Source organism: Ambystoma mexicanum, chromosome 4p (genome assembly GCF_040938575.1).
Source record: "Ambystoma mexicanum isolate Mex_15411 chromosome 4p, UKY_AmexF1_1, whole genome shotgun sequence".
Lineage (NCBI taxonomy): Eukaryota > Metazoa > Chordata > Amphibia > Caudata > Ambystomatidae > Ambystoma > Ambystoma mexicanum.
The window spans coordinates 190,250,481-190,264,391 of record NC_090927.1 but is presented as its reverse complement, the minus strand read 5'-3'; positions in this window follow the sequence as shown (position 1 = coordinate 190,264,391).

The window sequence follows — 13,911 nt, the reverse complement described above, 5'->3', positions numbered from 1 at the left end:
GTTTATGGACCACATGATTTGCCTGCAATTATCTTTAAGGAAAGAAAAAGTGCTTTATTCAGGCAAATTCATAAATCCCTCTGGTAGCTGCAGGATCTGTTTCACGAACCCCACATATGACAGGCTAATTGGTGGACAGTTAGTAGGATTCTGGAACAAGACAAATGAATCGTTCCTTTGCCAAACAAGGTAGGGATGTGTTTCGAGCGAATAATAAAACATTAGTGCCAAAAGGTTGTGGACTTCCTCATGTGATAGCCCATTCATCTTGCTTATGATGAAACGTTATACATTTGATTGATCTGCCCCATGATGTCATGCATCATTTGACTAATAACAAGCTGATTCCTTGGATCTCAAAGAAATTGATGTGTTATCGTTTGCCTGCTGACAAGGTCTGGGCTTTCTTAAATCAACATGCAAAAAACCATGCCACACAGTCTATGAGCATCATCATTAGATAGAATCATCAGTTCGCTTTCTAGAATATGTCAGTCAATGAATGAGCTTGCTTGCAAAGTTCGTGTATCAGCCAGTTTATAGCAGGTCGATATCTAGGAACCCTCAGAAAAACCCAAGTGTGTGTGCGCCGTCCAACAAGATTAGGATGCTTAACGAACCAAGAGGTAAAGATTCAATCCAAGTATTTTAGGAAAATATTTGTCAAGCAGAACCATTTGTATGTTCAAAGAAGTGCTCAGGCAATTGTCTGATTTGATCTAAGATTGCTACCAATAGTCGTCTGACTGCTGGGCCGTTTTTAGAATCTTGGAGAAAGGTACAAATGTCCACACAATGGCCAACAAGAGCAGGGTAGGCTCAGAGTATAAAATAAAAACAGCAACAAGTAGTCTATGTAGGTCTGCGTCTGAAAGTACCATATGATCCTCCAAAAAGGAACTCTGTTGGGAATGAAACAGGAAACTGCTCTCTTTTCCACTTGTCAAACTCGAAATCCAAGTCTGGCATTCTCTCTTCTCTTTCTATAGCAGTCCAAGGTTTTAAATGTCAAAAGTTCTCTGTGGTTCAAGAACAATGATTTTTCCACTCTCTACTGTAATGAATGCAAAGAATGCTCCAGCGAGCCACAGTCCAAAGTACTCTTTGTCTATCCTTAGATAGTCTCTGCTTCCTTCTTCCTCGTCATCAATCTTGTCTGCAGGTGCTGAACGGCTTCTCCTTGACATACTTCAGAATGGGTTGGGGTGTGGGAGAAGGCTCTCCGGTGTAGATTTTCACATCACCTTGATGAATCCACACTCTTCTTCCTGCTACCTTTACAGCTGAGGGGGTTGTGTTTTCCACAATGTAAGGTCCTCTGAACCTCGGCTCGTGCCACTTCCTGAAGAAGTTGCAAATTAAAACTTGGTCTCCTGGAAAGACTTTTGAAATAGAAAGTTCTTCCCCTCTAATTGCTGAATGGTATTAATCTGTCTTCTGAGTCCTACACCCAGTCCACTTGACTTGGTCTGAAATGGCAGAAATACTTGCAGTCATACATGTCAAATAATCATGCAATTATTTCCCTAATAATTCCACAGTTGTCTGGGCATCACTCCTAACCCTCGATGGAGGGGTTAGAGGCGTTCACATTCGCCTCACAATGACTAACTCCTGGGGTGTGAGGTGATGATCTGAGCCAGGTTGATTGCTCAATGCATATAATGCAAGAGGCAGTCAAAGTAGCCATCATTTTTTCAGGGTCAATTTAAGCTCGGCAATTCTTTCTTTAAGCAGACCATTGAGCCTTTTGCATATCCCATTTCCTTGTGGATGATAAGCCAAAGAAAACGTATGCTTTATACCAAGCTGTAAATTAACATGTTCAAAAATTTCATTTACAAAATGGGGGCCATTATCTAACCTCAACACCTCAGATACTCCCCACCTAGGAAATACTTCTCCGACTAAGAACTTCGCTGTGCAAGTGGCATCAGGATGTGTGCATGGACCAGCTTCAATCCATCTCAAGTACAGGCACACTACCACTATCATATACCAGTAGCACAAACTTGCAGCATATCAATATAATCAATATGTAAATGCTGAAATGGACCGTTAGGTCGAGGGATAACTCCCCTGATTGTTCACAATGTGTGCCCAGCATTGAATTTGTGACATACTATACAGTTGACTATATAAAATGCAACATGCTCCAACAGGTCTGGTACAAACCAGTCCTCAGCAATAGTCATTGCAAGGTTCTCCCTAGTAACATGCGCAGGGTAATGCAGCTGTTCCAATGCTACCCTTAACAAGGCTACAGGCATTACTGGTTTACCAGTGCTGTCCTGTTGCCATGTCACTTTGGTGGGGGATAAAGAACACCCCCTCCATATCCATAAATCTTTTTCTTCTTGTGCAACATTACTCTGAAGTTCCATAAATTGTGTTTTCGATAAATTATTAAAACTATCAGTCACAATCATCATCACCACAATTTTATCTTTCACATCAGTCACATGAAAGTTAATCTCATCTAGTGAGTATGCAACTTTTTTCCCTTCTTCATCCGCGGCTTGATTTCTGTGGGAGACAAAGTCCGTCCTTTTAGTGTGTGCTGCGCACTTAACTATTGCAATAGCTACTGGGAGTTGTAGTGCCGTAATGAGCCTATCCAATAGAGTGGCGTGTTATACTGGTGTGCCATCTGCTCGGAGGTAGCCCCTCCTCTTCCAGCATGCCAGTCCTGCATGCACTGTCGACATCACATAGGCAGAGTCACTATAGACCGTCACTTCCGGCTCTGCTTTGTTTTCAAATGCGACAATAAGTGCCAACAATTCTGCTCCCTGTGCTGAGAAGTGAGATGGTAGTCCTGCCTTTGGCATAACTATGAACTCACCATTAGCCTCATGCTTCAATACGGCAGCACCTGTATAGCTTTGCCCGTCAGTCTGATTGATTCTCGAGGAACCGTCAATAAAGGCAATTTCTCCTGCAGCAAGAGCATTTTCTTTTACTCTCGGAATATCATCATAGAATTCTACATTATTTGAACAATCATGCTAATGGTTCAGCAATAAACATAGCAGGGTTCACTGTTTTACACCTAACTATTTTGATCGTTGGATTTGATATCACTACTTCATATGCCGAAGCTCTCTGGGATGTCAACGTACCCTTGGGTTTTTCTAAAACAGCAAACAGGGCATGCTAGACAAATAACGTAATAGAGCACCCCATTAATATGCTATCGGCTTTCTCAATAGTGAACGCGGGGGCTGCCAGCGATTGTTCGCAGGGGAAGTGACCCTTCTTACTGGGTTCAAAATCCCACTATAATATGCCAATGGTTTGTACCGTAACGTGGTTCTTTGTGTAAGCACTGCTGTCATAAACACCCTGTTAGTGTGTGAGAACAAAAATAATTCCTCTGCATAATTGAGAATTCATAAAACTAGAGCTGTACAGATTGCCTTTTTTAACTCGTCAAATCCTTCCTCCATTTCCTCAGTCCATTCGATCTTTCCCAGAGATTGCTGTATCTTTTTCAGGGCTTGGAACAGTGGCCTTGTGTATGAACTGTAATCAAACACCCATGCTGTAACATAATTGCACAATCCTAGAAATTGCTGCATTTGCTTTATCGTGTGCGGTTTTGCTGTTTTTAAAATTACCTCAGCCCTTTCTGGTGTGACTTTCTTTCCTTCGTGTGAAATAAGCTGTCCTATATATAGCACTTCTTCTTGGCAATACTGCAGTTTCTCTTTATCTGCCTTGTATCCCTTTTCTGCAAGAATAATCATCCTCTGGATTGAATCTTGTCTACACTCTTCCTCTAATGTGCTGCAAATCAGAATGTCATCTACGTACTGCAGCACAACACCTGGCAAAATGATGTTGCTCAAATCCATCTGCAAAACTCGATGGAGACTCACAGTAGGCTTAGGGCAATCTTGTACCTTTTAACTTCTGCTGTCTGAACGTAAATGAAGTGAGATCTTGTGAGTCTTTGTGAAACGGGATTGAGAAAAACGCATTTTTTAAGTCAATCACCGTGAAATACCGCGCTTCAACCGGGATATTACACAAAATTGTTGCAGGATTAGGGACTAGAATGGAACTCGGCTTCTACAATCTGGTTAATATGCCTCATGTCCTGAATTAGACACCGCAAGCCTCCCTTACTTTCTTTGACAGGGTACACTGCAGTATTCCATGGTGACTCTGATGTCACTAAAATGCCCTGGTCCATCATAGCAGTTATGGTCTTAAAAATCCCCTCAACTACCTCTCGAAACATGGGGTACTGTCTCACTCGGGGCATAATTGCTCCGGGCTTGAGCTTAATCTTAACCTCTCCCACCCCCTTCAATAGTCCTCTGTCATAAGGACCTGTTGTCCATAAGGAAGTTTGTACCTTTGCCATGTCCTCATCAAAATGTGCAGGACGTTGTTGCATAATCACTATTCACTGTGGATTCTCTCTTCTTTCTGTTCTGATCCAGTATGTAATGCTTATTTCAAACACTACCTCGTCATCTGACGGATCATCTTTAAACATATTTACGTCTGTGACGTCAGTTAATATGTATCCTTCCTCAATAGCAATCACTGTTCTCCATGGCCTGCCCTTGTCATCGAATCCTTCAAGCATGGCCAATTCTCCTCGCACTATGGCTGCCTGCAATTCTAAGGGAAATATCTGCCCTGCTTCCTCATTCATAGGTATCTGTAGCCTGAACAAAATGTATCAGGTATTCTCATTACCTTGCTCACTTTTCCAGGTAGCCAAGATTTGCACTCAATAATGAAAAACTTCAGGCTCTATTGGCTTAGCACATACAGCAATCTCTCCTGTGAATGCCATAATAAATTCACTCACATTAAAATAATATATTCCTGGTGTCAAACACACTATGCCTTCATCAGTGAAAGAATTTGTCATGTTTAACTTTGTCATTAAATCTCGACCCAATATATTGACTGGTGTCTGTTTTGAGTATAATAATGGAACAGACATATCACACTCTCTGATCGAGACCAGTAATTTTTCAGTAAAAGGAACTTGGCATGTAACTCCTGTGAAACCTCGAGCATTCATGGCATTTCCTGACATTAAAAACGTTCTCTCTCGTATACACGAGCAAGTTGCTCCCGTGTCTACTAAAAACAAAAATGATTTGCCTCTTATTGTGACGTCAACCCTAGGTTCGTCATTAGGATCTGGTGTCACAGATAGTACTGAACAAATCAAGTCCCCCATTGAGCTGTCCTATTGTGGGTACATCCTGATCCCTGTACCTGTGAAAGGATTCCCGCTCTTGACGGTAACCTCCTACCCTTGGAGTGAGCAATTGCTCTGTATTTGTACTCCGCCATATTTGCATGGGTGCATGCTGTGATTGTCCTTGCGGCGGACCCAATGGTGCTTGCTGTAACTGTGGACTTTGCTCTGCTTGCAGCATTTGCATTTGATACACGGTTTGATCTTGCGCAGACCCATCTCTGTCTTGTGAGCTACAGACTGTAGGAAAAACTGCCCCCCCTCAGACTTTGTCCATTCTGCACATATCCTTGGTTCCCACATGTTCGTCCTACCATTCCACATGTCCAGCATACAGGAGTAAATCGCCTAACCTGTCCATACTGCATGCTTTGGTTATTAGTCTGGTTATTTTTAGATTTTACTGGATTATTCTGAAAGCCCCATCTCCCAGGGAAGCCTCCCCTTTCTCTGGGCATAAATCCACTTCCTCCTTGTTCTGGCTGTCGTTGGTTATTCACCTGCGACATACCTGACGTTTGCTGTACTCCTGGCCCTTCTCCACTTGTCAGCATGGCTCCTTCAACAGCATACTTAGATAGCTTTTTCTTATTCTTTTCTTGCAATAATCGGCAATGGTGCGCAATGGTCAGCGCTATCTTTGCCCATGGCTTTGCTTCCATACCCACCAGCTTCTTCAGCTATCTCTGCACTTGTTCCGGTAATCATTGACATAGGATATGATAGATTACCGGGATTGATTTCCACCAAGTCTCTTGCATGTCCAAAACCCATTCCTCTTGAAATTTTTGAATATATGCAAGCAGATCTTCCCCTTCCTTTATTTTACGTGCCATTATAGCTCCCATATCTGATGTGTCTGAATACTGTACTCTAAGCGCTTTTCAGACTGCAGCTCTACAATTATTAAATGGCACACCATCAAGTGCTGTGTTCTGTGCAGTTACTCCTGTGTATCCTGCCCGCGACCAAATGTTGTCAGCTCTCTCCCCAAGAATAGCTGCTAGAAGACCTTTAATGTCCCCTATAGCCAGCTTGTTCCCTCCCGCCATTTCCTCTAATTCATATTTCCATTTTCCAGCACCTGATGTTAAGCTAGGTAACTTACATCTTAAAATATCCTTATCCATCTGCGGCCATGGAATATACTGCAGTCTAGCCCCTATCTTTTCTAGCAATGGAAATTGCAAAATTCCAACATCGCAATCGTTTCCATTGTTTGCCTATTCATGGTAGGGACAACGGTTCCTGATCTTTTCCTCCCCGGTAATGACCTTAGTCTGTTTACATATGGCAGTGATTCTCCCCGCACACTCTGGGATCGCCCCTTAGGTCGACCTACTCGAGCCACTGTATCTGGCCTCTTTAATTTGGGTAGGTCCAAGTCTGAACATCTAACCTCTTTGTCTGTTAATAAACATTGCCCAAACCCACATGCACCAGCTCCTTATTCCCCACGGGAGGGTTCCCTTTCTTCATCTGACATTTCCTGTCCTCAACCCATGTGACTGTCTTCTTTCTTGTCACTACTCATGTTTAACCTATCTAAGGACAGAGCTCGATGTTCAGAGCCAAACATACTTCCCTCCTTTTCTTGTAATCGGGAAATCTCAAATTGCTCATTTTTCCCCTGGCTTTTCAATTCACTTTTTGCTTTCATTTCATGATATGCCTTTGCGATTCTATCCCCAATGGTTTCTTCCTCAAATTCTTCTTCTAGATTTACCCTAGAGGACCCTGGCATCGGCTCTTGTAATGGGAAGAATTCTTCTATGTCTTCCCATGCCACTACTGGATTTGGATTCCTCAACTCCTTTTCTTTGCGATCCATATCGCAGGCTCTCTGCCTCCTTTTTCATTCTATTTCTTCATCACATGTCCTTTGATTCCTTGCTCATCTCTTGATTCTTTCTTACTCCTGTCTCTTCATCTCTCTCCTCTCGTTTGCCTTTTGTATTCCATAAATCCTTCTCCTGTGCATTCTTTTTTCTCTTAACTTCTCTTCCTCCTCTTCGTCCCTCTTTTTATTCACCCTATGTCACTCTGCGAGTGCTCACTGCTTGTTGTCATACCTTCTTTGTTCTTCCGCCCTTTCTTCCTTTTTCAGCTGTTCTTCTTGATGCAGCTGTTCTCGTCTTTCTCGTTCTTGAGTCTAAGCTCATCCTCCTTTAATCGTTTCCCCGGTTCCCTGTCTTTTTATCTTGTTTGTCCTGATCTTCCTTTTGCTGCACCTCCCCAATGATCGCTCTGTCGAGTTTGAGCAGTATCTGACCTCCCATCCACTCATTTTGTAAAAGTGCTATTTTGTCAGTTTTGTCTTTCTCTCCTTTCCATCTCTTAATTTCTCTTTCTATATCCAGGGTCATGCTGGACCGTTCACCTCTCTCTTTGTCCCGTGGGACTACAGAGATCATATCCTTTTCTGGAGCTTTCTTCGAACCTTTATCACTGCTATAAGAAGGCGGTTCATAAGTTAGGTTACTATATCCTGACACTGCTTTAAGCTCTCTGAGTGAATACACTCCTTCATCTACTGCACTATCGCCTTGTTTTCCAGGTGCGGCAGGGGAGCAGAAGGCTCCTCACCCCCCTCTTTGCACTGGTTAAGCATCCAGTCTTCAGAAGGCGGGTCTTCCCGTCCGTCCTGGTACATCTTCCAAAGCTCTAAACCTGCTAAACTTTTTTCTAACTTTTTGCCCGTGTATGTTGCGTGTATAAACGGTGACATATGCTCCAACACCACTTATGACAGCGATCCCCCTTGTGGCCACGGCATGAGCATTTTATTTGCTGTGCCTTTAACCCACTCTGCACTGTATTGCCTAAGTTTAGGTGCATGTTTCGGTTACTGCTTAGACATATGCATGAGCAGAGTTACGTCTTCCATAGTGAAAAAATATACACTTGTTCGTCAATATTCACTACGTTTTTCACAAACAATTTTTACCACAAACAATTACTTCAGTATGTGCGTGCACCAATCATCACAGCTCAAAACCTCTAGATTCCATCTTTTTCACTTCTCCTTAATCAACAATTTTCAACATAAACTCTTTTTCCCTTCAAAACACAATCCTGTTCCTTCTTGTCTTTTTTCAACACTTTTACTTTGACTCACATACATATAACATATACATTACATAAAACACATACATTGGCTGGCCCACATAAACTTCCTAGCAGACGCGTCTCACGGATTTAACAGCCCCTAATAATACTCCTGATAGGGAATGTAAAATATCTTCTTTAGAGCTGACCTGTCTGTCCGTTTCCTATATATCTCTCTTCAAGATTTTAAGATATCTTCTTCTGACGCTCCTGAGCACAGGCTTTCTGGCCTAACTTATAGAACGCTCATCATCCATACAACTCTTATTCAATACATCTAATTTCTTATTTACACACCCAACCAACCCTCCATTAATCATTTCCCACTGTTAGTTTTCCCATGCATGAACTTTGCCACGTTCCCTCTCAATCTACTCACCATTCGTTGTTTGACTTCCGAACCTCTGGATTGCTGCCTCCTTAATCAGCTGATTCAGCCTTCCGTCCTCTCAGCTTCCCGTAGATTCCGGGAGGGGTTTTTGTAGTAACATGAGGATCCCGTCCCACCTTGCGCTTGCAAGCTTTGTTCTTTAAATTAACCGATACCTACAGGGAGCTTTAGGTTCTTTCAGCTAAATGGCGGAGGACGTTCGATATTGCCGGGACCCCAAAGATTACTTAACTGATGGGCCTTTAACCCTCGTCTGCTACCAAAATGAACTCTTATTCCCAAGAATCCTTTAAGACGAGGTAGCAATACTCAGAGGTGGATGGGAATGCAAGACTTACACAAACAATAATCAAAATGACTCAAGGAGTTGGCAAAACACTTTGTTTTATTATCAATTATCTAAAACAGGGAGTACAACGGGCATCCAATGACGACACACCACATGTTCTCTCAGTGTACCTTTAGAAAAACAACCTTTTTATACTAGAAACTCGTCATTACTGACATCATGATATGTGGCAAACTGCTAAAACATATGATCCCCCATGATTGGCTTTCTGTGAATGTCTAAATATATGTTCTATATAGCCAAGAGTTATGATTGGGTATCTTAAGTCAGGTGGGCATTCTAAGCCCTGTTAGGTGTATCGACCCACGTTCAAGTTATTATGCTGCAATATTTGGTGCTGTGGGCTAGAAAATCCAAGATGGCCGAAAAGCACACATTTGCGCCAGAATCGAGGAAAACCAAACAGTTTTTGCGCACACCAAAATGGTCGCCTGACCCACCACCCACCAGTGCGAGCGTGATGGGCCAGAAGCGCTGTGAGCGAAATCAGTGCCAAGGAATATGGTGCTGTTCAAAATCTGTTTTAATTAATGTCAGAAATTGCTAAAATCATGGGCACGAAACTACCAAACAAAGAATCCAACTTCTGGTTGGGTGTTCTACATTACTCTACTGCAGAATCTCCATTAATATAATGTTAGCAAGGATCATATGCTATCAAGTAAAATCCCCTTTTTTAAATGTATTAATTCAAGACAGCTCCCAAAAATGGGTGCAGTACCGGTGTTTGACATTGACCAACGCTAGCGATCTAAACTCTGACAGGAGACCTGCATTTCAGGAGCTGAAAAGGAACCTAAGCCAGCTGGGACTTGAAAGTCTTGCTGGTTAATGAGAATTATTAACACCTACTGTTCCCGGGCCCTATACTAGAAAGCAGTCTGATTTAATTAAAAGTTCAAGAGGCCTCTGTCCATGGGAAACATTCACACCTGCCCTTACCAGCAACAGCACAGGAGATCACATGGTTGTGTTAACCAGATGCAGAGTGGCACCCTGGTCTGCTGACCTCAGTCAACACAATAAACTCTTTCTACTGAATAGGTAATGCTGATTTGAGGTGTAATTGTCAACAGTTGCTCTGGGGGAAGGCAAGACATTTGATCTCTGAGTCAAGCCAAGCTCCTGACGGCGGACCAGACTCGGATGTGAATTCCATTGGAGGCAAATGTATGTTATATTAAATTGCTTATAAAATATTGTATCTCCTATACAGAAATGTACAATTTGGGGATTCTTAATATGAGAAATGTACCCACAATTTGAGACTAAGCTCAACTCTGTGGTATGTTCTGGGGGGTAGTAGCGGAAAATAAGGTATTACTCCAAATGCCTGTATGTTAAAAATCTGACACTTCATCATCTGATATCCATATTCCTTGCACACATTTGTGTAAATTCTGGAAAAGTTTAGAGATTGTGTTCTGGATGAAAAGGGCAGAATTCTGTCAGAAGTGAACACAGCATCTTACAAAGACAGGGATCGGATGGTTTGGCGCTACAGAAAATATGTTAAATGGACATATAATATTAGAAAAAATGTACATAGATAAAAATAGATTTGTGTGCAAAGTGACAAGGGGAGTGTTCTTTCTGTATTCCATAAAAATGATCCCTGATGACAACAGTATGACTCACAACTCCGTTCTCCAGTCAGAGGACAGAAAATACTCTAACCTATCAGAATCCTCAGTGGGTTGGGCATAGAAAGTTAGCCTTCCCACCCATTTTCAAAAGACATAAAAAGAGCCACTGAGACCTAGGTGGGGTCTGCTCTTTCCACTTTCTTGCGAAGCACTTCGACGGACAACTTCAAATTCAGGCAATATCCAGAGACCAGAACTTTGAAAACCAGACTCCAGATTCCTGAACTTTGAAGCAGAAGGCCTACTGCAAGCTAAAAGTATTCTCAGATGGCCTTACAATTTTGCAAACTGATTTACCCCAGACTTCCAAGGGGCACATCCGAATAAAACAGCCGGGCTGTGCTGTTTGATTCTAGCCAAGAACTTTTGCTAGAACCAGAACCAGACCCAGAAAGCAGAGCTGTATCCATAACCGCAGACCAGACCAGACCGCTGTGCAGTGCCAAGAACTTTTGCCAGAACCAGAGATCCAGACCAGCAGAGCAGAGCTGATCCAGATAGCTGTGACTTCAGAACCACCCTAGAAGTCCAGTCTAAACCTGTTAACCAGATCTTGACGGCCTATTTCAAATTTATAGTGTGAGTATCCAGCCAGAACTGTGCAGAACCAATCTCTTAGTCTAAAATAATCTCATCCCATCCATTTCAACCTATTTAGAACTGCATAGAAATCGTGTGTCCATTCTGTGATTTCAAACCTTTCAAAGTGTCATTTGTCATTTGAATCTTACTTATTTCTGAGAATCTACCTCCACTAAATTGCCCGTATCTTTTGAACCGCATGTCCTAGGAGCGAGATTCAACTTTCATTTTAAAGCTAAGAACCTAAGCTTTCCAACAAGCCCAAAACCATTCTAGTCCTTATACTTTTTCTCTAATCGCGTAAAAGTGCAGTGAATTGCATTTTGACTCAAATTTCTCCACCTGTCAAAAATAGCTGTCCTTTTGCTTGCAACTACTGAACCCCGTATTTGTATTGCATTTTGTTTGCATTCCTGAAAACTGTGCGCTCTCTTTTCCATCTCTTTATATTGCATAGGGGGGAGTGAATTGTCAAAAGAAAAAGTGATCATTTTATCCCAGACAGTGTGGTTGCAGGCAATCACACCCCAGATCACTGCAACAGGGTCAGACATATGGAGAGATCAGGGTCCATTACATATGGCCCTGAGTGATCTATATATGGCCCCTAAAGCCAAAGATGAGCACGACAAGATTGTCAAGATAGCGGCATATTTATATTTATATATGGGAGCCATACAGGACAAATGTGCTGAAGGCCAAGATCTGGCAAAAAGGCAACAGATGGCATTAGAGAAAGCCCAATCTGACCTGGTCTCTTCTGAGCATAGGCTGCACAGGAGCCAGGAGTCAGAAAATGAGAGTAGACAGTATCTCATTAAAATCTAAGAGGATATGGGTATCCTGCTACAGGAAAAGTCTGACCAGGATACCAGAATTCTGGCCTTGCAGAAGGAGTACCAAGAAGGTTTGGACTCCCTACTGCAGAGCCAGAAAAAGCTGGGGCAACAACTGGACTTCAAAAGGGCATTCGCAGAGCAGGTAGTCACCCTGCAAAGCCACCTAGATAGGGAGAAGGCAGAGAGCAACAAACTGATTCTGAAAGACCTGGATAGCCAGACAGAATTTGAGGAAGAACGCCAGAAAGCTGGTGCCCTTCAAAGGCAGATGGACGACCTGGCGGCACAGAGGCAGGGTCTTAGTCAGGAAAGGGACACCTTAGGCCAGGAAGACTGCCAATTAAAAAGAAAAATGGAAGAAAATCACCTGGCCCTCCAGGGACTGGGTGACCTCCAAAAAGAGCATCACAACTTGTTGGAGCATACCAGGAGGGTGGAAGATGCTTTGGCAAGAAAGGAGCAGGCCAGTAGGAATGGGACTCAGGAGGTAACCCTCATGCAGCAAAGCCTGGCCCATTATTGCAGGACAAACCAGGAAGCACAGAGAGAGAATGAGGCTCTCTGTCAGTACAATAATAGGCTCCAGCAACAGGTAGCCATGCAGGAGAGACTGATCGAGTCTAGTAAGGCCTTGGTTGAGGAACTGAAAGCACAGGCTCTTGCATTGCAACAGGGAGCAGGGGCTGATAGAGATGAGGTTCGCTGGGAAAGGGAAACACCTGAGCATAACCTCAGGAGCCCTAGTACCAGAGGCCTTCACCTTTCCCTGTCCTTGGACTCTGCAACCCCCATGTCCCCTGGCGCACATGAGCACAGGGCCACAGGGATGGCAGATTACTATCCAGCCAAAAGTATGGGGCTCATAGGCCAGTACCACCCAGGAATGGATGGGCGGGCATCCGGGTATGGGCACCTAAGTACAGTGCAATTTAGTGGGGAACCCCAGGAGAGTAGGCCCACTAAGGGCATCCTGAAAACCTCTGCCCAGTTAGGTCAGTGGGGGGTACCCATCAAATCCTGGCAGCAAGGAGGGATCTGAAGACTCCTCTGAGCATCACAGGACACAGGAGAACAGGTCCCCACATTCTGCCAGCCATTCCCAGGCTCGCAGAATCCGGGAAAACCTGGAAGATCAGACGGGCACCTCTGGGAGCAGTGCTTCTGAGTCAGAGGATGAATGGACCAGGGTTACCCAAACCAAAAAGGCCAATAAGGCAAAAAGGGCCTTGCTTAAGGACCCCTTAAAACAGATTAAGGCAATAAGGAGTGTCATCGGCCCTTATCACAAGAACACCAAGTATTCTGTTTGGGAACACTTGGAGCTTTACGAGCAAATGATGGAGACTTTCCATTTGAAGGACAGCAGTAGCTGCATCCAGTATGTAAAATGGACATTCTCCCCAGAATACTCCAGTTTCTTTGTGGGGCTAGATGACCAAAACCATTCAAGATGGTCCACATATATGGCGGCCATCTTGAAACATTTTTCTGTTCACCGGAATCCCCAAGAGGCTCACAAGGCAGCCTACAATTTGCAATGTGGGGAGGATCAGGCCCCACAAGAATGTGTGCAGGAATTGAAGCGTGCCTTTGCGTAGACTACCAAAAGGGTGCGCACGGACAGTAAAGAGTTTGTAAATACGTTTTTCCATGCCTTACCCAAATACATAATGACCCAGCTAGTGAGAAATGTTCACGAGAAAAGGTCACTAGACGGGGTCATTGAACAGGCTACCCAGATCTATGAGGTGCAGAAGCCCATAGAA